The 25,373-nt window shown below is 41.9% G+C and overlaps 1 long non-coding RNA gene across 1 annotated transcript in view; it reads left to right on the top strand.

The window, feature by feature from the left end:
• Nucleotides 1-23,125, top strand: part of LOC110364877 (uncharacterized) — a 33,614-nt gene extending 10,489 nt beyond the window's left edge. The window contains exons 2-4 of the long non-coding RNA XR_002423930.2: nt 12,327-12,439; nt 19,041-19,110; nt 22,988-23,125. This is a non-coding gene — a long non-coding RNA (uncharacterized LOC110364877). The remainder of the gene's footprint in view (nt 1-12,326; nt 12,440-19,040; nt 19,111-22,987) is intronic.
• Nucleotides 23,126-25,373: the final 2,248 nt, after the last annotated feature.

Raw genomic sequence — 25,373 nt, 5'->3', positions numbered from 1 at the left:
TGTGAAGAGCGTTGTACACAAAGCAAATTGACTGTTCAAGAGCAACAGACCGGAGCAGAGCATAAACATAACCTTAAATATTATTAAAATGGTACATTGGGTCATTCATGTCACTTGATTACTTTAACATTTGCAACTGTATGGGACAAGGGCCTGACATGAAGAATGGAATGGACTATTCAAATTGGAAAATGGCCAAGTGCACAACGGGCAGTTTGCCGTCCTTTGAAGCATCTTGCATTTGCCAAGCAGAGGGGAGAATATTGGACTTGATGGATCATTGGCTTAATGGAGCATGGCAGATCCCGTGTTCCTATTAAAACTGACTGGCAGAGGGCATTGTTCCAAACACAAATTTGGTATTAAAATGAAAGGTATATGTTCTTCTGAGCTTCCCTATATTTAAAAACTACAAGTTGCCCGATTTCTGTTAAAATGTATTAATTTTATGTAGCCTGAAGCTTTAAGTGCTGCACTCTGATTTACAGATGACCTCAGAATAACAATAATTCATTATGAAGCTGAGTGAGAAGAAAAAGAGCTGTTCTGAAATCTAAAATGGAAAAGCGATGTTGGCGAATTATTTTATACGTCACATCTCTAGCTCGTTTTGCTAGAACCAGATCATGTGAGAGGAGGTTCTTTTTCTAAATTGCCATGTAAATAAGCAAGTAAGGTGTTGAGATTTGTGTAGCTGAGAAATGCCGTGGTCTTATGACACAAGAAGTACTTGTAGTTAAAATGAAGGGAATAGTCTTGGGAAACCAGAGGGGCATTTCAGAGATCACTGTTTTTATTATCTTTCAGCAGGTATAACACCACAAACGTAGTTATCTTACAGTCATAGAGCCTCTTATCAGAATTAACCCAAAATTAAGAAATAAAAACCATTTAAACCATTTTACAGGCAAAGGCAGGGCTGGAATAGATAAATATCTCAGAATTACATCATTCTCCACTGTCTTCTTTGCGGTAGGTCCACATACTTAGAGAAAGGGCCAGGCAGGGCATCTCTTGTTGTTACCTGGCTGCCAGTTTGTACTACAAAATCCTCTCCCTAAATTTGCTGGGACCTGTCTTGAAAATAGTTTGGTGTTTTACCTGCTCCTCAGTCATCCTTTGTTAGAAAGCTGTTGTTAAACCTTATATCTTTGTCCAAATAACGCATCTTCCATGGCCAGTCCCCTGCTGAACACCATCATTGTGGTCTAACAACTACACGCAGTAACACAGCACCATTACAGCTGATTTCACATGGCATTTTTCAGGGCACAAGATACAGAACTATTGCAGTAATAAATGCAAAGAGCCTTTAAAATCCATCTACCTCCAAATCATTTACATCATAATTATTAAATTACTTCAGAGCTTTGGTGGACATTCTGCAGTGAGCATAGTAGAAGAGGAGACTATCCCACTGCCTGACTTCAGGTATCTAATTTAAGTAATGGATTAAGTCTGTCTTCTTAGGTTCTTTATATATCAACGGAGGAAAAGAGCAGCTCCTCCAAACAGTCATTCTAAATGCCCATGTTAGGGAATGTAACAAGAGCTTTCCAATTTAGCCGTCTATATTTGGCCCCTAAAGTCAGGTGGTGCATTGTAATCAGGAAGGAGAAACTCTGAAAAGAATTGCAAATCCTTGCTCTGACAGGAGATAGAATTTTACATTGGCAACAAAATGGAGATGGGAGAATTCTAGAATTTTGTGAAACACAGAAGTGCCAGGGTCATGAATTTTAGCATGGATTTTATGTGATGTCATAACTGAACTAACTGAGGTCATTTATAACTGCTAGCACTCAATTTATGATTGCACCTCAGTCCTTTTTACTAACAAATCATATTTTAAAACCTGGAAATAGGGACAGAATCAAAGCCAGAACTGAATTCTGAGGCAATTATATGGGTGCAGAGCTCACTTTCCAAACACTTTGTTTCTCTTCTAATTCTTTGCCAATCATGTTTTAATTTTTAGCAAGATAAAGAGAAGAAAAAAAGTTCAACTCAAAAATGTATGTTACTCTTGATACTTCCTTTTTTCTCTGTGCTTTCCTCTTTTTCCTTCTTTTAAAAAATTATATATATAAACTTATGCAGAGGTTTTAAAAGAATAACTATGTCTGACAGCCTCTGAACTGTCAGCTTCCCAATGTCCTTGGGAACAGGAGCAATCAAGTTTGGTAATTATTATTTTGTCAAAGTGAATTCATGGGTTTTTTATTGAAAGAAGAATTTACAAACATGGAGATGAAGGGGTCAAAGGCTCTCAGAAGTGGAGATGAAACAACTACTACCTATGATGCTTGCACTTCAGCTATTGTTAAATCATATGGATTAGAACAACAGAAGTTTTGCTTTTGCAGCTTTATCTAAGTTTTTCTGTATTATCGCAGGCATATTAGAGACATATGAAGCATTTCAAGATTAATAGAATCCATTGCGGGATGTTGGTTTTTAGATACCAAGAAGGTTAGCATAAGATTATTCCGACTCCTGTCAGACTGGGACGTTTCCTTAGGAGAAAGAAGCAAGGAAAACATATGTAGAGGATGTGAGGAAGAAACATATATCCAAGAGATGGTATATGAGATTACCATCTTCGGACATAAAAGTCAGGAAAATGCTGATGGCATCTGGTTCAACATTGGCATTTGAGCAAGGTACCTGTCAGCTTCAGGTAAAAGCTTAACAGCGTAATGGCAAGTCCTGGCATGGAATTTATCACTTTTATTTTTGATAGTGCAAGATCCAGAAAGATGTTGGCCATTTGCAGTTAAATTGTACAATGTATTTGAAAACTAAAAAGATTTTCAAACACTTTCTCTCCTTTGTGGACATCTAAAACCCTCGGTCTAGACTACTAGTTACCATTCTGTTGCTCTTCAGAGCTGCAGCGATAATGTAGCTGGATGGGATTTAGATGGGCAGAAGAAAATTGCCCTGATTCAGATTTCATCTGAACATCGCAGCATGTGGAGCCACTCCAATGATTTTAGCTTCAAAATGCCATTTTTTATTAAAAAAGCGCTTCTGTCCCTGGTGTTTACATAGGATAAACAAGAGTTTATAGGGATAACAAAACACAGCTTTGCTTAATTGCGAGACAGTCGTGTGTAATGGACAAGATTTAATCTCACTCCAGGTGCTAAAGGGGTATGTTTTACTTTTCTCTGGAGAAATCTGGAGCAGGAGATCTGTTTTAAAGCCTATTAAAAATCTGTTTCTGCACAAAACTAATTCCTATGTACTTGCCTGTTGTAGGACATGCATACTGAAAAGGGATCATAGCTGCATTTGCTGATGATTGACTTTGAAGTAAAATGCTCTGTTAAATATGGAATTACTGAAATGAATAGTGACTTTCTCTTACTTTCACTTCAGGAACTAAATTCCTTACCTTTTATTTTTCTCTTTCCCCAGCAAGAAGGGGTCATTTTGGATTTTAATGTTCATCTTTTCCCTAGCTTCCTACCCAGTCTCAAGTACAAAGCCACTTCTCCTGTCTATTCAAAGCTCACAGGGTTTATCTTCGTCCATCCTGGTAATGCCACATTCGTCCAAAGAGCTTCACTTGCAAGGAGTGACATGAAGATGACGAGGGGACATTGCTTACAAGACAATCACTTACAGTGAAGTACAAATGGGAGACCTGAGTATATCTGACTTCTGTACTTCTTAAAAGTGTTTTCATTTTAGGCCTTTCAGCCTTGGGCAAGTATTCGCTTGGGAATGGTCATGTTGTCATACATACAGATGTTTAATGAATGCATGGCAACATGCTTTGTTTTTAAAAAAAGCTTAAAGAGCATAAATAATTGCCACAGTGTACCCACTATCCAAAATGTTAAGCAAAATCTAAGTTCATAAAAAGTTTAGGGTCAGATCATCTCCTCCACAGCAAAAAAGGCTTGAAATGCTTCCAAGAGCAATCATATCAGGCTGCTGTAAAGAGCAGGTATCACTGCTCTTTACAGCAGCCAGAGAAGCCAATGAAAAGGCATAAGCTGTCACAAATAGCAACTTCCCTGTCACAGGACATGCAAGATTTTGGCAGAGGTGGAAAACGATGAGCAAAGTTTTAGCTTTTCACACCAATTCCATCTTGAGCACAAACCTATGTTGTTTCTGCAAACCACGATGATGAAAGTGGGAATAAGAAAGATGATTGTGCGTAATAAGCCGAGACAGTTGCTTGAAGAGATTGCTTCTCTAATTGCTGGGCCTGATGCCTTCTGCTCTCTGAATGTGTTTCTTTGGACTGTATAGGTAAACGGAGTTATATCCCTTGATGTTGCATATGCCTGCAAATGCCTCCTGTCTGCCAGAACATGGGTACACCTAAGGTTTACTACAGCTTTCAGGTTGCAGGAATTCATGAGAAACTTGCCGTCATCTGTGTAGTTCTGTGCAGACAGGGAATATGAGGTCTCAAGGGCTCTCCTTTTTATTAGTACAAAAACATTAGTTTTAGGGGCTTTTAAGTATAGCATTGGCAAAAAGCAAAAAAAAAATAGTTGATATAAAATATGCATACATCATTATCTCTGCATGATAAATTAAATTATTTTCATTAATTTTCAAGGATAAAGAATAACTGACATACATTTAAAACCAGGACAGGCTGGGGATAAGGAAAATAAAGCATTCTCTCTGAGAGCTGGTCTCAAACAACTAAAATGTTCATTTCTCATTCACTAATTCACAGTTCAGGAAAATATATTTGGGTCATTGCCCAGCTCCTTTTGCCCTGAATTTGGATTGGCCATCTTGCTGCTGTGCTAACAGCCACTGCTCTATTCCAGGGAATGCTTCTGAGAATACGTTTTTGTATTGTGATTGCAATAACAGTAAATACAACTGGTCTTTCAGATTACAAAATGCTGGATATGTACAGTTTGCTCCACTTAGGGCTGGCTGCTTTTTAAATGTATTTTCCCTCCTGCCTTTTTAGACAGTGAGGTCAAATTTTGGCCAAATGCGATGAGAGTTTCTTAGTCAAATTGCGGAAAATGCATGTTAATATATCTCCATTACTAGCGTACAAAATAGCTTATAAATTATGCATTGAACTTTCTTACCTAGGAAACTATTCAATGACCAATTCAAGGTAATGATATAGCATAGCAGGGGTTGATTATAGGATACCATATTTAAATGAAGATCTACTTTGCTACAATAGAGGTCTCAGAAACCTTAGAAATGTAGGACTACATATAATCCCAGCCATTCTCTGCCATCAAGTATAGTGACTCTCACAGATATTTGTATAGCCTGTTCTTAGGCATGTTCAGCCATGTAGATTCCACATATTCTGTAAGTAATCTCTTTTAGTGCTAAAATGTAGTTAGAAAGTTGTTTCTAATATTTAAGGTGGTTTTTTCCCTTGCCATAAAGAAAATATATTAATACTTATTCTGTTATTGATGTCATGGAGACTAACCATTGGTTACCATGCTTTTATGACAATTTTTTACACATTTAATGTCACCCATCTTTCTCTACATCTTTGCTTCCAATGCAGAAAAAATCCATTTTTTCAACTGTACTTCATAGGCCTTATTTTCTAACCCTCTCACCATTTGTTCACCTCTCCAATTTATCCTAATCCTTTTTGGGATTGAGATTGGTATTCAAATACAGAAGCACTGTGTTCCAAATTAGACCATATTCAGTTCCAAGGACAACAGAGTATCTCACCTATATACTAAACTTCTGTTGATATCTCCTAGAACAATGCTGTTTTTCTTTTGGAAAGAGTGTTAAGTGAAAGCACTCTCTATCCCTATTATGATGTTAATTAAACCATTCAATAAGCTCACATCCAGGTCTGACACAGTCAAGCGACAACTTTTAAACTATTTTGAGTGTGAGCTTTCAACATTTACCTAATAAAAATATCATTTCACCAAGTATTTCTTAGTTTCCATTTGAGAATAACACTCATGTTTTATATATATATATATATATATATATAAAAAATCAAACTGTATGAACAGTCTTAATTGAAGTTATGTCATACTTACAAGTTAACCTCTATCCATTAGGCTGGGTATTCCATCTACAAAATAGAAGAGCCAGACTTGACCTGTATTGTAGAAGTCCACACTGGCTGATTTAATCCCCCTATTGCCCTCTGGATAAATACAAAGTGAGAACTTCATAATTTGTTCCATTGTCAAAGCTCCAGTCCTGTTCTCCTCACCTGTCTCTGGTGAATATTAAGAGGTGATATGGAGCAGCAGGAGGGGACGGTGAGGCAGAAACTACAGGGTGACAACAAACCAAGCAGGGACAGTGGCCTCACTGACTTGGTGCAGTGTCCCAGACTCCCTCAAGGCAGGGCAGGTCTGGTTACACCCCTCAGGGTCAGCCACAGGTCAGTGATTGCCAGGCAAGCCCGTGGTGATGGGACAGGTCCAAGATCAAGCCGGGAAGTCAAATCAGCAGGTGAAGGTCAACATCAGCCAAGCAGAAGGTTGGGCACAGGCATACCTATGATATAGCTTAGGCGAGGGCTGAAGATGGAGACCTTGACCATAAAAATGCACCTGCCAAGTGAAGGGGGAAGCCCTTATGTGACTCTCTCCCACAGCTCTCTCCCACCTGAGTTTGACCCAGCACTACATGGGAATCACAGAATGTCGGAGATTGGAAGGGACCTCGAAAGATCATTCAGTCCAATCCCCCTGCTGGAGCAGGAACACCCAGATGAGGTTACACAGGAAGGTGTCCAGGTGGGTTTTGAATGTCTCCAGAGAAGGAGACTCCACAACCCCCCCGGCAGCCTGTTTCAATGTCTGCCACCCTCACTGAGAAGAAGTTTCTTCTCATATTCAAGTGGAACCTCTTGTGCTCCAGTTTGCACCCACTACCCCTTGTCCTATCATTGGTTGTCACTGAGAAGAGCCTGGCTCCATCCTCGTGACGCTCACCCTTTGTATATTAATAAACATTAATGGGGTCAGTGATGATGGCATCTCAGAGCTGGCCTTTCTCACCCACCTGTGCTGACAGGCAGCCAGGTGCCTCAGAGGGGTGTAAGAAGTTGCAGATTGTCTTGGTGCACTTAGGGCCCTGACAATGGCTGGCTTTTGCCAACTTATTTCCTTCCTCTTCCCCTTATTTTTTGAATCTCATTGTACAATGTGTAGATTGAAAATGGAGTTTTCACTGAAACCATTCTGATCTAGTTTGAATGCAGCCATGGCACCTTAACTTTACAGTCTCCTGAGGTCAGAGGCTTCAAGAACAGATTCCCCACAGGTAGCTTGCACTGGTAGTCCTTATCCACTTGCGCGTATTTCCACAGGTTGGTATACACATAATTACATTCACACTGGATGGACTATTATACTTCTATTATCCAAGTATGGTGATGCAGCTGTAACGTAAAAAACCCTCTATTTCAAAGTTTTGTTTTGTTTTGTTTTCCCAGTTACCTCTTGTCTGCAACTCATCTTGTAGGGAAGGGAAGTATCAGGCTGCTTCAGTATCTCTAGACAGATAATATAAACAAAGAGGTTGTAAGTGTTCTTAAGAACAATTAAACAAATTTTGTAGCCATTAATAATAAATAAATAATCATTGAATTGGTAAGAATAGAAGATCTAGTCTATTCAAGCACTATTTTTAAATGATCATAGTTCTCACAGCTTGGTATTGGACTGACTGCTTTGCCTTTGCATATCAACAGTTTTGGAGGCAATAACACTGTTTTAGCAAGAAAAATACCATATATTTTCATTGGCGGGCATGAAACATTTTTTCACTAAAGATGTAAGGACCATCTTACCAGGCATGGGGTTTAACGCACAAACTAAGATTAACAGTGTAACTTAACCATCTGATAAAGTTTGCCAACACATTATATGCTAACCAGCTAGCTGAAGGAGATGCAAAGTACTTGGCTGGATAGAATATATACACACCCTTTGTAGAAACATGTAAAATAAACTTCTATTAAAACAGCATTTCTTCAGAATCTGGAGTGGAAGAGGAGACTGGCTGCCATGATAGAGAGATGCAAAGAAAGATGGAGGCGTATGAGGGCTGTCACCTGCTCCAGTGTGGGTGACAAAAAGTTGTTACCACCTAATGGTTGTTTAATCCTCCATGCAAAACTACCTAGTAGTCTGCTCAGTTCTCTGCAGGCAAATAACCACGTTGCACAGATCCCAGTCCTGCACCAGCCAGGCTGGCTGCAGTGCTGCTGCTTCTGCTCTACCTGCCCGTGGAGGTGCAGACAATCCATTTCCAGAGCTATTAGTCAGGCTTTTCACAATTAATACATCCCCTCCTCCCCATTTCTAAGAAAAAGTGCTTGCTGGGGAATTGCAGCTTTGCCTCATTCTTTCTTCCTGTTCTGCCATGAGTCTTAGTGACGGGTTGAAATAATGTCAGGCGTCCTGATAATAAGAAATGCTTATTTCCTTGCCACTGTGAAGTAAAACAATAAGTTGCTCTAAGATAATATTTGCCTCCAACCACACTTAGAGAATTCACTGAATTTCCACTGAGAGGCTAAACTAATGCTTTAAACTCAGCTCCATGGGTTATTTATAGATCCTCTGCTGGCTGGTGATAATGATCCTCCTCAGGCTTAAGTCACAGGGAGAATAATCCCCTGAATTCTAGACCTTTTCTTAATCATTCATGTATTTTTGTGTTGTGGGAGGGGAGCTACGTCCTACCTGCGTGCTTGGATGCTATTAACAAAACACCTCAAACAGCGCATTGTATTTTTCAAAGAGAGAACAGGGACCTGTAGTACTTTGGCTCCTGCAAACATAATCCCAAGAAAATGCATGAGCAGCGGGTTCTATCTTAAGAACATACTTGCTCAGAACCACCGTTCCTGTCCTCCACATGCCCACAGATGCAGCCGTCCAGAGTAGTTGTCCCAACAGTTAAGCAGGTATGTTGTCTGAGTTATTTAACACTGTAGAATACTAAAATAATAAATTTCCTGGGTTTTTTTAAAGTAATTTGGACAGTAGCAAGCACTAACCAGATAATAGGAAGGATTGGTTGTTATTCAGAAAGAAACAGGCACAGATACTTCCTTTTCTCCAACGTGCCTTTGGGAAGAAAGAAACAGGCAAATACGAGCACAAGGTCTTATAGTCTTCACAAGGGAGGGACAAAGAAGCCTTTGCTCTACAGCTTCTTTTGCTGGCCCCACTCAAGTCTCACCCACAGTGTCGCTGCTAACAGAGCAGTGCAGGGGTGACGCAGTCACGGGACACAGGAGGGCAAATGGCAGAGGGGGTGCTGGCTGTGTCCCACCGCCACACCAGCACGTGTACGGCTGCTGTGGCTTCAGCCTCTTCACTCTGGGCCATTATTTTATTTCCTTCAGCAAATTTTACCCAGTTTTCTGCATATGTAAGTGTGGGAAGTGAAAAAACATTCAATGAAGGTTTTGAAGGAGATGGAAAGATTTGAAAAATTATTGGCATTACAGATTCCCCACCAGCAATTCCATTGTGAGAATGCTGTGAGAAAGCAAATGGTAGTTTCCCCTCACTTTCTATGCTTCCAAGTCTTGCTGAGAGTTACAGTTGAGAAGTAATATCATAATAAAGTCAGTAAAGATAGTGTTATACTGTTCTGCAATAAAAGAAGGGTAAAAACATTGCTAGAGAATCAGGTCCTATGCTAAAGTTAGGAAACAAAGTGCGTTTAGTTAATTGACCAGAGATTAATCATACCAAAAGCAAACAAATGTACTGAAAACCAGATCAGCAAATGGAGACTGAGAGATCCTGCAAAATCCCCAGATCTCACAGTGTGCAGGGGAAGCCGAGAAAGGTAAATTGTCAGGTAATACTGCAAAGTATTAATGCCACAAAAACAAAGAACACAGCAGGAAGTACAGATAATGATTTGCCTCGTGCAGGACTGCCTCTTCAGCACAATGAGCCTCTGAGGGTACAGAAAGAACTCTGTCAAGTGTTCTTGTCTTTCAATGGGAAAGCTTTTTGGGGTGCAGTTGGTTGGGGCAGATGAGTTTCATGGACATCAGCAATGCGTGCCTTCTGGTGTCTGTCATTTTCTCTAGTTGTGACCACCCCAAATTCTGTAATCACACAATTGACTGGTGACAGAGTGTTACTTGCATAACCAAGAGCTGCTAGAATGCATCTCCACTCAGGAAAATAAGTTTGAAATAAATTTCTAATAGACCATGCCAGCCATACAAGAACAGATAAAAGGTTCTCATGAGATTCCTTTAGAGAAACATCTTACTAAGGGACTTGAGGAAAAATCTCCTATGGAAAACCCTTTAAAATTGCATTTAAAATCAGAATCTTTTACTACCAGATAAAAATACAAGGATCAAAGTACTGTGTGTCAGATTTGCTCACAGGAAGAGTACCTACTGAAATTTCTCTATAGTCTCCCACAAGAGTTGAAAATACACATATTCCAGATGTTGAGGAAACCAATGCGTTATTCTGCTTCAGTATTTCGAGCAATGGGAGGTCCGAAAGAGCAAGCGTGGCTGTGTGCAAAGTGTGGACAAACTCTCAGAAGAACAAGTGCAGGCTGCAAAGTCAGGAACTACCAGTGAAGCTCTCCTACATTTATACAGTCCTAAAATTACATTTGGCCCTTTGAAGGCAACAGTGAAGGTGAAATGAGTGAAAATGAGTTTGACACCCGTGCTCTAAGGTACCAGCCCAGCTTCAGTCCAGCCCCCCTGTATGCAGGTGCTGTGATCCATGCGTTCCATCAGCCAGCCTTACTCTGGTTTTTACCCCGAGAAGCAGGGAAGAGCCTGGGTTGTGAATTGGGGTGCTTTCTGGGACCCCCACTGTAGGTGCTGCAGGCTGCAAGGGGAGGTGTGCCCCCCTGCCAGGGCAGCCTTGGAGGCAGATGGAGGACGTTCAGGTGCTCTGTGGTGACACCATGCAACCCTTCCAGCTTAGTAATGTGACCTTAGCAACAGCCTTTGTGCAACCTTAAAACTCAAGGAAATTTAGCTCAGTTTCTGTATGGAAAGCTGAAGCCCCACCTATGACGCAGAGAATAATTCCTGGAGAAATTTAAACCCTTAGGCCACAGGATGGCGAAGACAACCAGGACTTTTCAAAGAAGAAGAATAAATTTTATTTATTTTATTTATTTTATTATTTTAAATACCAAACAACATTTTCCCTGTGTTCCACTCTGGTAAGCTGCAAAATGAAATTTGCACAGCAAAGAACCCCATTAACCTTACACTCAGGCTATGTTAGCAGTTCAAATTTAATAGAATTATAAACAGTTGAAAATGGATTCTTCTGATAAGAACTGTTGGATGTTCTTAATATAGGTGATGCTGTTAGTTTTCAAAGTAGCGCTCACCTGTGCGGGTGTATACACAAATGTGTATATGTGTCTGTTTACCTGAAATAAACACACTTTCTCTTATTTCAATCTGCTTCTTGCAGAATGGGAGATGGTGGTTTCCAATGGGAATTGCGTTAAAGAGCAGAGAACAGGAAGAGTATTTAAAATAACTAAATCATGCATACTGACAGTTTTTGAGGAGGTGATCCATTATAAATACTTTGTAGAGACTACACAGTACAGGAGTGTATGGATATGTCTCTGAGTTGATCAGAAACTTGTGCTTAGCAATGAATGTTACAAAATAAAATGAAAAAAAACCCCACAGAACTATTTGTGACCATGTTTGCTGTGTCTGCGTTACTTTCCTGAGTGTGCTGGTAGTAAATCACATAGGCAGCTGCCTCCTTTGATTTCAAAGAACTAAGCCAGTAGCAATACAGTGAACACAAAGGATATTATTTGGTCACAGTTTTGCAAAGCACTTGCTAATAATTAAATAAATAAATTAATAAAATGACATTTTGTTAGAATTATTCAAATGAGGCTACAGAACAACACCTACCACAGTAGTTAATTAAGGAGAATTAATGACATAATCTCTCTGTGTTTACTTCTTCAGAACAATTACTTCAGGCAGGAAATCTTTAGATAAAAACCCCTAATGATGCTAAGGCTCCTATCTAACCTCCTTCCCGAAAACATTACAGTAATGATGACAAATTCTTTCCTTTCATATCATAATAATGTTCAGTCTTCATATGTGGTTCAATAAGAACAATAGATTATTTGGCCTCCTTCTTTCTGATTTTAACTGCTAATTAACTTATGAGAAGTTTACAATAATGTTTTTCTTCTTCCATTGCTGTAGTTTTTATTTTTTCTGAACTTGCAACAACTAACAGATGCATTTTTTAAAAGGCCAGCAAATTCACAGGTTCTGGGGTACAGCAAATGAGGGAATCTGCATGTGCTTTTCTCTTTTGTAGATGGCAAAGAAAACAATATGAACCTACAAGATACAATCAGAAGGAAAAGGCCAGGTTAGAAGGAAAAAAGTACAGCTACAGATGGAAGAAAAACTACTGAAGATCTGCAGCAGGTAAAATTAAAGTTATAATAAGGAAGACATGACAGTATCACAGTATGTTTGGGATTGGAAGGGACCTCAAAAGATCATCTAGTCCAATCCCCCTGCTGGAGCAGGAACGCCTAGGTGAGGTCGCACAGGAACATGTCCAGGCGGGTTTTGAATGTCTCCAGAGAAGGAGACTCCACAACCTCCCTGGGCAGCCTGTTCCAGTGTCTGTCACCCTCATTGAGGGGAAATTTCTTCTCAAATTTAAGTGGAACCTCTTGTGTTCCAGCTTGATCCCATTACCCCTTGTCCTATCATTGTTTGCCACCAAGAAGAGCCTGACTCCATCGTCGTGGCACTCACCCTTTATATATTTATAAACATTAATGAGGTCACCCCTTAGTCTCCTCTTCTCCAAGCTAAAGAGCCCCAGCTGCCTCAGCCTTTCTTCATAAGGGAGATGCTCCACTCCCTTAATCATCTTCGTTGCCCTACGCTGGACCCTCTCCAGCAGTTCCCTGTCCTTCTGGAACTGAGGGGCCCAGAACTGGACACAATATTCCAGATGTGGTCTCACCAGGGCGGAGTAGAGGGGAAGGAAAACCTCTCTCGATCTACTAACCACCCCCCTTCTAATACACCCCAGGATGCCATTGGCCTTCCTGGCCACAAGGGCACAATGCTGGCTCATGGTCATCCTGTTGTCCACCTGGACCCCCAGGTCCCTTTCCCCTACACTGCTCTCTAATATGTAATTTCCCAACCTATACTGGAACCTGGGGTTGTTCCTGCCCAGATGCAGGACTCTACACTTTCCCTTGTTAAATTTCATCAGGTTATCCCCCACCCAACTCTCCAGCCTGTCCAGGTCCCGCTGGATGGCAGCACAGCCTTCTGGTCTGTCAGCCACTCCTCCCAGGTTGGTGTCATCAGCAAACTTGCTGATAGTACACTCAATTCCCTCGTCCAAATCGTTAATGAATATATTGAATAATATTGGCCCCAGTACTGACCCTGAGGCACTCCACTAGATACTGGCCTCCAACTAGACTCTGCACCATTGACTACCACTCTCTGGCTTCTCTACTTAAGCCAGTTTGCAACCCACCTCACTACTCTATTGTCCAGACCACACCTCCTCAACTTAGCTGTGAGGATGCTGTGGGAGACTGTGTCAAAGGCTTTATCGAAGTCAAGGCAGAGTGATAAAAAGCTTTCCTGATGCTAGTTCTACACCCCAAAGCAGTGAGATCATGCCAGCAAATGGCACTAGAAGAGCGGCCATCTCCGTGGCACCTGGGCTGCTGTTGTCCCCTGCTGCAAACCTCCATGCAGCCCAGATCGGAGTCCCTTCAAACACCGCACATAACGCTGCCCGCCCTGGGCTGCCCATGTGTACCCCCTGGCAAAGGCATGAGCTACGAGATGAATTTACAAACAAGTAAAATGGAAAGGGAGCAAATACTGCTGGTTAAACCAAGTGCAATCTGCGTTGTGCTGCTGTCAAGTCTGGACTCAGGCGGGAGAGCTCATTTCCAGATAGTAGTATCTAAGGGCCACACGCTGTCTGGAGGCACAAAAGCGTCAGCTCATCTGCTTACCTACTGATATTGCTAAATATAATGTGAGTTTTCACAAATTTTCAGTTATTATGTAAAAAATTAACACGGGCCAGTTCTACTTGCAGGTCCTGGGAAGAGAGTCACACAGTTTTACAGAAAAAATTATATTTACAAAATCTGCATTTGTTTCCTTTAGTGCAGTAGAAGTGGTTTGTCTTAGAGGGATAGGGATTGTGCGTATAATTCAGGATTGCAGTGTCGGTCTTCAATTTAAATATTCTGATCTTGTATCTGAGTCTAAAATAAGTACTACCAATAACATTAATGACAGTGAGTCCTCTACTACTGAGGACTCAAATGCACAAACATTTTGCCCTTTAAAATACCCGCCACCAGGACCACGTATGTAGAGAAGGCTCTGGAAAACGCTGGTACACTACTATGGTATCGTGTCCTCCTGAGCAGATGACATCAGGGTTTAAGGCCCAACATAAATTTAAACATTTTCCATGCTAAAGCTGGGAATATCTGACAATCGTTGCTGGAAAGGTGGTGGCAGCTAAAGGCACAGCTATCCACAGCTGCTTGTTACCCCTCTGCCAGAAATTACCCCGGCGGTTCAGCTCCTCTGCTCCTCATTAACAGCTTTGCAGAAGCCAGCGCGTGTAATTCAGCTGCCCGGGCTGTGTGGAGCAACTCGGCGGATTTAGCACGGGAGCGGGTGAGGAGCGCTCAGGTAGTCTGTTCCTGGCTGAACGGGGAGGCTGCGACTGCAGATTGCTGCTGACAAATAGGAGAGAGCTTCTGTATAGATCGTCTGACAGTCGCCTGGCGCTGCTGCCGGTGCTGCCTTTGGCAGGCTGAAATCAATAACAGCTGCTGTAAAGAGTCCTTATCAGCCTGGGTAAAGCCAGAGGCTCTACAGAAGCAGCGTCTCACATGCTTGAAAAGCACAAAGCTGACGTTTGAGGCAATATAGGTCTACCAATACTGAGATTAATCATGAAAGCCCTTACTGAAACAGTTGATGAAACTATGCAAAATACTTTGTCTGAGTATGCCCTTTAGCATTTGCACGTGCAAAGGAGAAAGAAGTACGTTTAATTCAATATTACGTGTCTTTGTCTTTTACTGGAACTGGCCAACTGTAAGGCATGGACAAAGCTGTTAGAAAGTCATCGGGAAGTTGTTAGCTGAACAGAAGGTTGTGGTGGTCACTTTGCTACTTGAACAGAGCCAGGAGGGCTGAGGAAGAACCTTCACAGCTCAGTGAACACGACTGGTGAAGGGACTTGAACATAAGACCTATGGGGAGAGGCTGAGGGAGCTGGGGTTGTTTAGTCTAGAGAAGAGGAGGCTTAGAGGTGACCTCATCACTCTCTATAACTACCTGAAGGGAAGTTATAGCCAGGTGGGGATTGGTCTCTTCTCCCAGGCAGTTAGCAACAGGACAAGGGGGCATGGGCTTAAACTCTACCAGGGGAAATTTAGGCTGGATATTAGAAAGAAATTCTTTACAGAGAGAGTGATCAGGCATTGGAATGGCCTGCCCAGGGAGATAGTGGACTCGCTGTCCCTAGAGGTTTTTAAACTGAGATTGGACATGGCACTTAGTGCCATGATCTAGTAAACGGACTAGAGTTGGACCAAGGGTTGGACTCGATGATCTCTGAGGTCTTTTCCAACCCAGTCGATTCTGTGATTCTGTGATTCTGTGAACTGCTGATACTTTTTAGAGGTCCAGCAGAGAGTGTAAAATACTATATTTTAGCATCAGATGTATGCACATCTTTCGACATACTTGCTGGAGCTTTCTACTTTCTGAATTTAAAATACACAGTTTGGGCAAGAAAGACGAAACGGAACACACAGTAATGAACTCTCTTGCCTGAGTCCAAAATGTAAACAAGCACCCCCTCAGCAATACCCTCCCCAAGGCCCAAGAGCAGCCTGAGTGCACTGAATTGTGCTGTTACCTACAGCGGTTAGTAGCTTTTATTACCTCCTTCTCACACTCTGAAGTAAAGATGATGCTTCTTAATTTCAACTGCCAGATAACTGTCTTTCACAGACTATCTAGAAAGAAACACCCAAAGATCTAATTATTGCTGTAAAATACAGGAGCTCTGTTTTAAAGTAATTTTCCATCCCCATATGGTTTTCTACCCTGTTTGACAGCGTGGTTGCCTCCTGCTCTCCTCGTATCACAGTGGCAGGCTGATCTGTGGCAGAGTTGACCATCAGACATGATTGGGAAGCAGGCAAGAAGCTGGATGCTCATCTGCTCCTGGCGATTTAGTCTCAGCTGTGAGGTCAAGGGCTGCAGTGCACATGTGTGCTTGTGGCAGGATGAAAACCCCCCTCTCTCCCCCTCCCTCCTTCAGTATGGAAGGAGTAGGTACATCTCCCTCTCCCTCTGCTGTTTGAGGCTAACAGCTTCTTTTGTTTGGGCCCAGAGCACCCTGGCCATGGCCATTAGGAGAAGGGAGTGCCGAGGCGCCAGTGAGCCACTGGGCGCCTGCGGCCAGTGTGGGGGATGTTTGGAGACTTCAGGGCACCCACAGCCAGGGTGGGGGTGCAGAGAAGCTTCTGGAATGCCTACAGTCAGATCTGATCAGCCAGTATAAAAACGGGACTCTCGTCGAGACTCTGCCCTTTGTCGCGGGTCTCTTGGAGGACGACCAAGATGCTGTCACCGAGAGCCCCCCTCCCCGGGATGGGGACTCCGCTTGCCTCGCCGCCACGGCTGTGAGTAAAACTTCTCGCAGGATTGCGAATATATTTATACTTTCCGTGCACATATGCACGTGCAACTTTCCGTGCTCAATACAAGCACGTGTATAAATTATTTCCTTGCACAATCGCGAGTGTATTTTACTTCCCGCGCTTCCACATAAGCACGTGTAATATTCCGTGCACATTTGCACGTGTATTATAAGTTTACCCTCGCAGAATCGCGAGTGTACTAACTTTCTGTACTCGTTACGAGTACATGTATCTCTCCTAAAACGATCCCGAACCGTGTTCAGGCAAGTGTGTACTTCTCCAGGACTCAGGGACGGCTCCGCCATTGTTTTGGGTGAAGCCACGTGCGTGTACTCCGTGGACCACCTGTTGCATTAGTTGCTGCCCTTTAATAATTTTCCTCAACTGATATCCGAACCTGTATTTAAGTCACTTTTGGAGTGCTAAAACCCTGTTTCTCACCGGTTTAGTGAAAGTTGTTTTGGACCCTGTTGTCCCTTAAACTAACCTTGGGGTGCCTCCGTGACAGTGCTCTCACCTCATCCCAGTTGCATGCCAGGCGCAGCCTTTCTGGGAAGGAAACGGGTATTTTGCTCAGAGGTGAACCTACACACTGATGGGGAGGTCCTCAGTCATGACTGGTAAGTCAGAGCTGGGAGTTTTCACCACATGCACCAGCTTGGCAGAGGAGACATCACTTCTAACTTCCAGGCAGACCCATATTGAAGCAAGTGTGTCTTGAGAGCAGTAAGACTGTTAATGCCACCAAAAGGCTATGTCAAGGTCCCAGGCTGGGATTGTTTGTTCAGCAGACAGATCAACAACCCATCTGGCTAATGTCCAGCATGCAGCTTCCCAGCCCTTTCCAAGATCCCTGCCCCCATCGTCACTCTTCTCACCTTGTCTCTCAGTTCTGCAGGAGGTGCACCCCTGGAAGGGATGCCAGGTCACCACATCAGCAGCTCACTGCTCTGTGGTGTGCGCTGTCTCCTCATCCCTTGCTCTCCCTGCCTTTTTCCAGTACGTCAGCATCAACCTCCTCCATCTCCAGACCTTGCATCTGACCAAGGATGCCCAGGGCTCTGGAGCTGGAGAGGGGATGGTGAGAGGTGTAGCAGCAAGTGGCAAAGAAGGAGTCATGAAGAAAATTGAGAACAAATATTAAAAAAAAGTAAAATCAGCCTTCAGGCGGGTTATATGATTGCAGATAGTTATGCCAAATCCATAATTTCTGTCGTCATCAGAGCCCTGTCCGAGCCTATCCTCATTGATTTCCGTGGGCTTTGGATTATATCAGGAATAAATACAAAGTATTAAAAAAAGCTTATTAAAAAGAGTGGCAACTCTAGGGGTTTGGCCAGTCAAAAGCTATCTTGGTGCTTGAATGATGCACCCTGCTCAAAATCCACCTGCATCACTGTTGGGCTATTTGTGTTCAGAGGATGTGTCTGTGGGTGACAGTGACAAAGAGAAATACATCTAGAGGACACCACTTGATTTAGAGCTTTGACAGGGCTGCTCCCTGCCAGCCAGCGCTGACTCTGGACTGACACAGATGTTCATTCTAGATTGAAGCACTAAGTTGGCACATACAGTGCAGTAAGCCAAAACAGAGTGGGGTTTGCTTTTTTTGTGGAAATGCTAGTGCTAAAGTATGCAGTTCTCCTTTTTGCTAAGTCTGCAAAAGCAATGACCATTATGGTCGAAGTCAAAGGAATACTGTCAATTTACCAGACACCCAGTTCCTTAAGGAATTTTAAGTCAATTTTAAGTTACTTGCAAAATCTGGTGAGAGCAGAGATGTTTACATTGCAGTTAATACTGCAAACAGTTTCCATAAGTTTGACTTTCAGTTTCTCTACTTCTTTGTCCCCTGTAAATGTAAATTTAATAATAATAAGATGTAAACTCTGTAAAAATGCTTCAAAGCAAAAATCTAAAAACTTTCAGCGTTTCCTAAAACTTCATGTCACATCTTGCCTTCTGGTAGCATCTCTAAGGGAAATTTGCTTTAGGAACTTACAGCGCATCCTACCGTGGTTAGGAAATGCAGCTGTAGATTTTTGAACAGTTTTTCTACCATTTGAACTCCTGGCAAATTTGGTGTGTGTTGGCATTTGTCTGAAAAGCCTAGATTTGTTTTCTTGACTCACAAAATAGTAAAAGGTTGTATTTCCTTAGCTAACTATTTGGTGCTTTAGGAAGAATCTGTTAATGTTTGTCACATTGCTGTCACATTAGCCACAATGTGGTGTTGTCTAAAGCACAAAGAAAATCTAGCTGGAGAAGATGACATGATTTATTCTCATGTGTTACAGGTAGATGTGTTCATGAGAATTCACAAATGTTTCTGAGGAGTACTTGGGAAAGAAGAAGGCCTAAACACAGGTGAGAGAAAACAACTCACAGACACACACCCCTCACAAACTACCCGGCTTAGTGCTGTGCTGGGTTCAGACACTGGGGAATGTTGGAGCTGCTGGAGAGAGTCCAATTCAAGCAGGTTTTCAGCTGGACTTTGCTTTATGTCCTTCCCGCGCTGGGCAATGAGCTTGTGGTCAGAGAGGTTCCCCTTCACCTGCTGCCATAGCAGGGGTAAAGCCATTTTCACTGCTGCCAGAAACAGCACCCAGCATTTGAGATAACAGCTTACAGAACAGCACAGAAACGGTTATCAGTTTTGTGCTTTTAATGCCAACAGTTTAAATCTTTCCCCCTTAGTTCAAGGATATTTGCTGGTGATAACTGTTCAAGGATGGCTTAGGACCTTCAGGTAGACAGAGAGGACACAGTGTTCAAACAGAAGATGTTGAGCTATCATTTTCCAGCTACACATGAGAAAGAACAATTGCGGACAGATGATTTTTTGAAGGCAAAAATGAACTTACTCTTGCGCAGTGGCAAAAAGCAGAACTGTACAGTCAGAATACAAGTAGTTTATAAAAAACTACATAGTTTATCAAATGCAAATATGAGAAATTACTTGCTTGTAAATTACTTGTTGCTTGTAAATATAATTTGTGAAGTATTTATTGGATAAAATCATCTGACGCTAAGGTTGTGATCTGCATATTAGCAAAGACATTCAGATTACTGCTGTTACCACTGGCCAGTTTTAATAATAATATTTTATTAAAAATAATATATTAATTCTGCTTTGTGAATTACACAGGCTAAGGGAGATTAGTGCTGATTACACTGCAAATGTGTCACGAATATTTCATTTGGGCCTCTGGAGAATATTAAGGGAATGCACCCTGCCTCCATTGATGTTATGGTCAAAACTTTCAGTAATTTCACTGAGAAGAGGACCAAGACTCACATGTGCTGCTCTGTACTCCTGACATGACCCTGCTGGGTCAGTCTTGGAGGCGAGGGCTTGGACCTCTCCATGGGTCAATCCAGAGGGGTCCACGGCCACTCCTGACTCCTCATTGATTAAATCACTGAACACAGTAGGTCTTGAAATGGTTCCTCATCGATTTCTACTGCCGCTTGTTATTTTAGTAACATTTTTAAAGTCACCTTGCTCATCCTTAAATGTTGTAAGGCTTGAAGGTAAGAAGCTCTGCCACCCAGGAGGAGCATTTCCAGGCGGCAGAGAAGCATCCGGGCTAAGGCTTTTTGTAAGCTGCAGCATCTTCCCAGTGTGACACCATCGCCTTTACATGTGGAGGTATCCACAGTGAATTAAGACGCTTTGTCAATGCTCCGCCTATATTTTTTCCATTTGATCCTGGAAGATGCTCAGAAGACCCGAAATATGCCTATTACAGCAGGCGCCTCACCTGCTGACAGGAGCAGGTGCTGCTCTAGCCGAGCGTGGTCACCGCTGTGGCCTCACCGGGGTACCACACAAGCAGCTCTCCCAAAAAGACGGGAACCAGCTGACATTATAGACGTATAATGTGTCAGAGTTTCTCCTAGGCAACTTCCAAAGCCCTGGGCCACACAGGGCACGAGAATTTCAAGCACTGAACATGGATAAGTTGCATTGTACAATAATTTGTTACACAGATCTACTGTCTCCGGTGTTAAATGGTTCTCCATGAGCCTTGGGAACCTGATTTTGGGAGCCTTGGCTCTGTTTTTCTGTGCCATGATTATTGCCTTTACATAGATACCTTTTTTCCTCCTTCCAGCATGTGTATGATTTTTTCCCTCTTTATCTCCTTTCACCTTTAAATCATTTTCCTAAAAACTGCACTTGCACAATTATGTCACCCCTTAAAATCCATGTTATGTTTGTGCGCAGAGAATTCACTGTTGGATTCTCCCCCCCCCCTGTTTTTTTAAACCAAAAAATGAACAAGTAATGAAAGGAATAAACCCCCATAAAGTCTTGGTATTATTGTACTACACAATAACCACTGAGACAGCAAGTGAAAAGTAGCTTCTCCAACAAAAACACTGGAGGAGGGTAAAGGCAATGTAGGTGGATATTTGTCGCTACAAAAGGCTTATTGCACAGAGCTAGTATTAAGCGTGGGGTGGTATCCTGCCTATGTCTTTATACACCCAAACTTCAAATCTGTGGGAATTTTTGAAGTGTGAAGAACACAGAATCTAAGCCAGAATTATTTGTAAATATGGGATAGATGAGATTTATATAACGGGCTACTGCAGATTTATTAATCCAGGAAAGGAAATAATTACAAAGGAAATTAAAGTTAAAAATAGCAATGAACTGCCAAAAAGACTGTGCCTTCACCTCTTTCTCTGGCAACGGAGTATTACACCCACTTGCAGTGCGCCAGTTCATTCTTCTAGACAACTAGTAATGCCAGGAATGGGGTCTTCAAGTTTAAAAAAGAAATTTTGCCTGGTAAATACCTCTCATTGTATGTTCAGAAGAGATTTTAGATTGCTTAAACAAAAAGCTTATACAATTTGCCTATACATCTAGCAGAAAATTTCTTCTAATAGTGTGTTTCAGTACAATGCACTTCTTTTGAGAGCAGGAATAACTAAAAATAAGATAAATTTAACAATGAAAACTAAAGCTAACCTATCATCTGATGACATTTATTACCAGCAGGACACCATAAAACGTAACGTGTTGTTAATAAAGTGATGCTCTAGAGCTATAAGACGTGGACGCTGAAGGAATAGACATAACTGCTTGTAGTTCCCCAACCGACAATTATTTATAGGGTTTATAGGCACTCAGTAAAATCCACTATAAATCAACGACATAATTAGACAGAAAAAACAAAAGAGGAGAAAGAGTTGAGATGTAATTCCGCGGTGCTGGCTACCGCTGTTCCCTGTGGTGCACGTGGTGGCACTGAGGCCACATGAGGGAGCAGGGAGGATGCCCGGGGTCTTGAGGGGCTCCCAAATACACACTTGAAGCCAGGCACAGGTTTTCAATGGGTTGAGTGAACAGATTGTAGGAAAACACAACAGGCTAAAGGAAATCTCTGGGATCATAATAACAGCAAGAACTTCCTTAATAGCAACAATTTCCTTCATAGTAAGGAAGTCATAATCCATAACAAAAATTCCAAGAAAGGAAGCAGTAACACAATTGAGCTTCACATGTGCACATCTAGCAAGTGATGTGCAGGACAGGGGAGAAAGGTAGGCTTTTAAACTGTTAAGTGAGCTATTTTGTGAAAAACCTGCCCAGGTGCAACATAAGAGCACTCAAGTGTATTTTAATAATTGCTGAGATACAGTGATGGGAAATCATGGGATCCCTACCTGTTTGCTTGTTTTTACCTGTCATTTTCTGAAACGAAAAGTAACAATTTTTCATGGAAATAGAATTTTAGTGCTGTCTGAATGCAGTTTTTATAGCTTAATTTTAACAAGCTGTTGGTAAAAGCTTTTGGCTTCAACAAGGTAACCCCTGCACTTGCTGAAATCAGCATTCGTTTTACATAGTTTGATGCCTATTTCCTCACAGCATAATCTGCACACGAGAGTTCTGAATGAGATGCATGAGATCTTTCCTGTGAATTTGGCTAAACAGCACCTGTTATACAGATTTTATTATCGGTGTTGGTTTACAATCACACTTACTAATCACATCAGAAGAAAAAGTTTATAAAAATAATTGAAGAAGCTAAAATAAGAATGAAGATGTTTTGTTAGTAATTTTCATACACCATTCTGATTGCTGATCATAGTGAAAGCTATATTGTCTAGTTCAGAGGAATATAACATTATGTAGGGTAAATTACATTTTCCTTTAGATTTTATTTAGGGATTTAATGAAGAATAGCTTGATCCTTCTACATTTTTCCTGTATCCACATAAGATCTCAGTGCACAGATCCAGACACCAAAAAGCTACTCTCAGAGCAAGGAGGGCTTCTTCCAGCTCAGGAGGACCCTGTCTGGAAATCAGTTTTTGGGCACACCATGGGACAGACAACTTCCATTGAATGACTCACAACCTTCAATGAAGCTCCTTGGATAAGGCAGCTTTGGAAGCAAAGAAGACACTGTGAGTACTGAAAGGTCAAGTATGGAGTAAATTAATTCTGTAATTGGTAATAAGTGATGTCCAGATCTGGCAAATTATGTACTTAATACAAATTATTAATATTTGTTTGTTTTCTGAATAGAATGTCAGTGATTTTATCCTCAGGTGAAAAGAGGCAAAGAGTTTAAGATTTTGCCACCAAGCTAAAGGACGTGGGTGTTTCTGACCCATGAGCTGCTGGCTACCAGCCTATGTTATTGTGAGTTTTTGCCGTGTCACAAATATTTTGGATAAAGACTATTTATATTTACTTATGTCTAAGCTCAGTGTTTGTTTTAATGTAATTTAGAGTGAGCTCCTATAGTAAACACTTACGTTATTTAAAGAAAGGGTAACAAACCACTACTTGAGTTTATACACTCTCAGCTCCAGCAACTTCAAAGCACTCACTGAAGCGCAACTGAAAACAGAATTTAGTTTCATAATATACAGGGCAGTAGCAACATACTTTTTTCCATTTGTTTGTGATCATTTCCTCAGAGCTCGGAGAACGAGGGCAATATTTTAAATTTCGAGGTGGTTACCATGCTGCTCTTGGTGCCCAGCAGCCACAGCACAGCCTCACGTGTGAGTCGCCCATGTCTGCAATCTGCAGGCTCCTGTGATGCTGAGCACAGCATCAGGAGAACAATTTCCCGACAGTATTGTAAGAGAGCTCCCTGCAAGAGGATTGCCAGCCGAAGACTTTTCAATCTGATAAAGACTGTGAAGGGGCTCTTTACGGTTTCCTGATTAAATGAATTGTCTCATAAAGTTGCCTCATAACCGATGCCAGTGAATCAGCTTCTAACTCTGCGACGGTGAATGCCTCATTCTGCTTCCTGGCACTGTCAGGGGGTCTGTTTGTTGTGGGAGCCTGATTGCTTTTGGGAGTGCAGATGGAGCATGATGATGGAAGACGGGGGTGAGGACAGGAGTGGCAGAAGGAAGGGAAGACTCTGCGGTCGCATCTGCGGCTGGTTCCCTGCTGGTTTCCTGCTGGTTCCCTGCTGGTTCCCCACTCTCACACAGGACCCCCCAGGAGGGGGTCCTGGGTCACTGTGAAAGGACATTGCTTGGAATAGTGGGCTGAAAGAGAAACAAGAACCTTGCTACTTAAGTGATGGTATATGGCAGTTTAGTAAGAAGTTGCTGGTTTAATTGCGAGAAGAAAGTAATTGTTGGTAAGGGAGGGCACGTTACCGAAGGAGGAGCCGACACCTGATTCTCAGAGGGGTCTTGCCCGTGAGTTTCCAGGTAATGTCACCTGGAGCAGTGACCGCTCCATTCCCCTGGAAAATGCCAGAAGTATCCAGGTGCCATAACAAGGTAAATAGTATAAGGCCAAGAAATGAGTATGAACGTCCGCAGTCACATTTTCGCTTTTGTTAAGTCGTGTCATGTACCCAGCAGCTTCTAGTCCTGTACAAATAAATTCTGGTGACCTCAATGTTACCTTAACTTTGACCCTTGGATGGCATCAAGCAAAGATGAAACATATGAATTAAAAGACTTGGGAGCTTTTAAAACAATGTTCAGATAAGCTTCTTCCACTGCAAAACAGAGGAGTTATAAATAATTTAAAGATGGTGCTTTTACTCAGCAACTCCTCTTTCCTTACAAAGAGAGACTTGGAGTTTTAGGCATAAAAATAAACATTCTGAGGCAAACGGGAAATGTCACCTGATATAAAATAAGTTAAAGTGTAGAGGACAGGATTATAATTTTCCTTAACTTGCAAGTTATATGATAAGACAACATTTATAAAATCTCTTTTCAGTTCCCATGTTGATAACTACAGATGCAACATCACACACTGCAAGGAATTAAGCAGGAATGATTCTCTGTTTTCTGGACCATGAGAAAAATTTGGACAAGCTTGAAAAGTTATACCCCAGGGACACCATTCAAGCCAGGGCCATTTGTGCTGTGTGCCTGTACGCAACACCATCAGAAGCCGCCTGTTTCCCCTGGAAAAGCAAATGAGCCTTCAATACGTTAGAGCATGGATGAGACTAAAAGGACCTCTTGACTTAGCTCCCCTGCCCTGAAATTTGAATCTAAGTATTACAGTCATTGTTTTGCTCTACTTTTAAGGTATTGAATCATATTACACTGATTTATATGTCATCTATTAAGCCCAATACACCTTGAGAACGGCTTGATGTGTCTGAATAATT

Source organism: Columba livia, chromosome 4, assembly GCF_036013475.1.
Source record: "Columba livia isolate bColLiv1 breed racing homer chromosome 4, bColLiv1.pat.W.v2, whole genome shotgun sequence".
NCBI classification, from domain to species: domain Eukaryota; kingdom Metazoa; phylum Chordata; class Aves; order Columbiformes; family Columbidae; genus Columba; species Columba livia.
The sequence above is the reverse complement of the archived record's forward strand: the minus strand, read 5'-3'. Positions and strand labels throughout refer to the sequence as shown.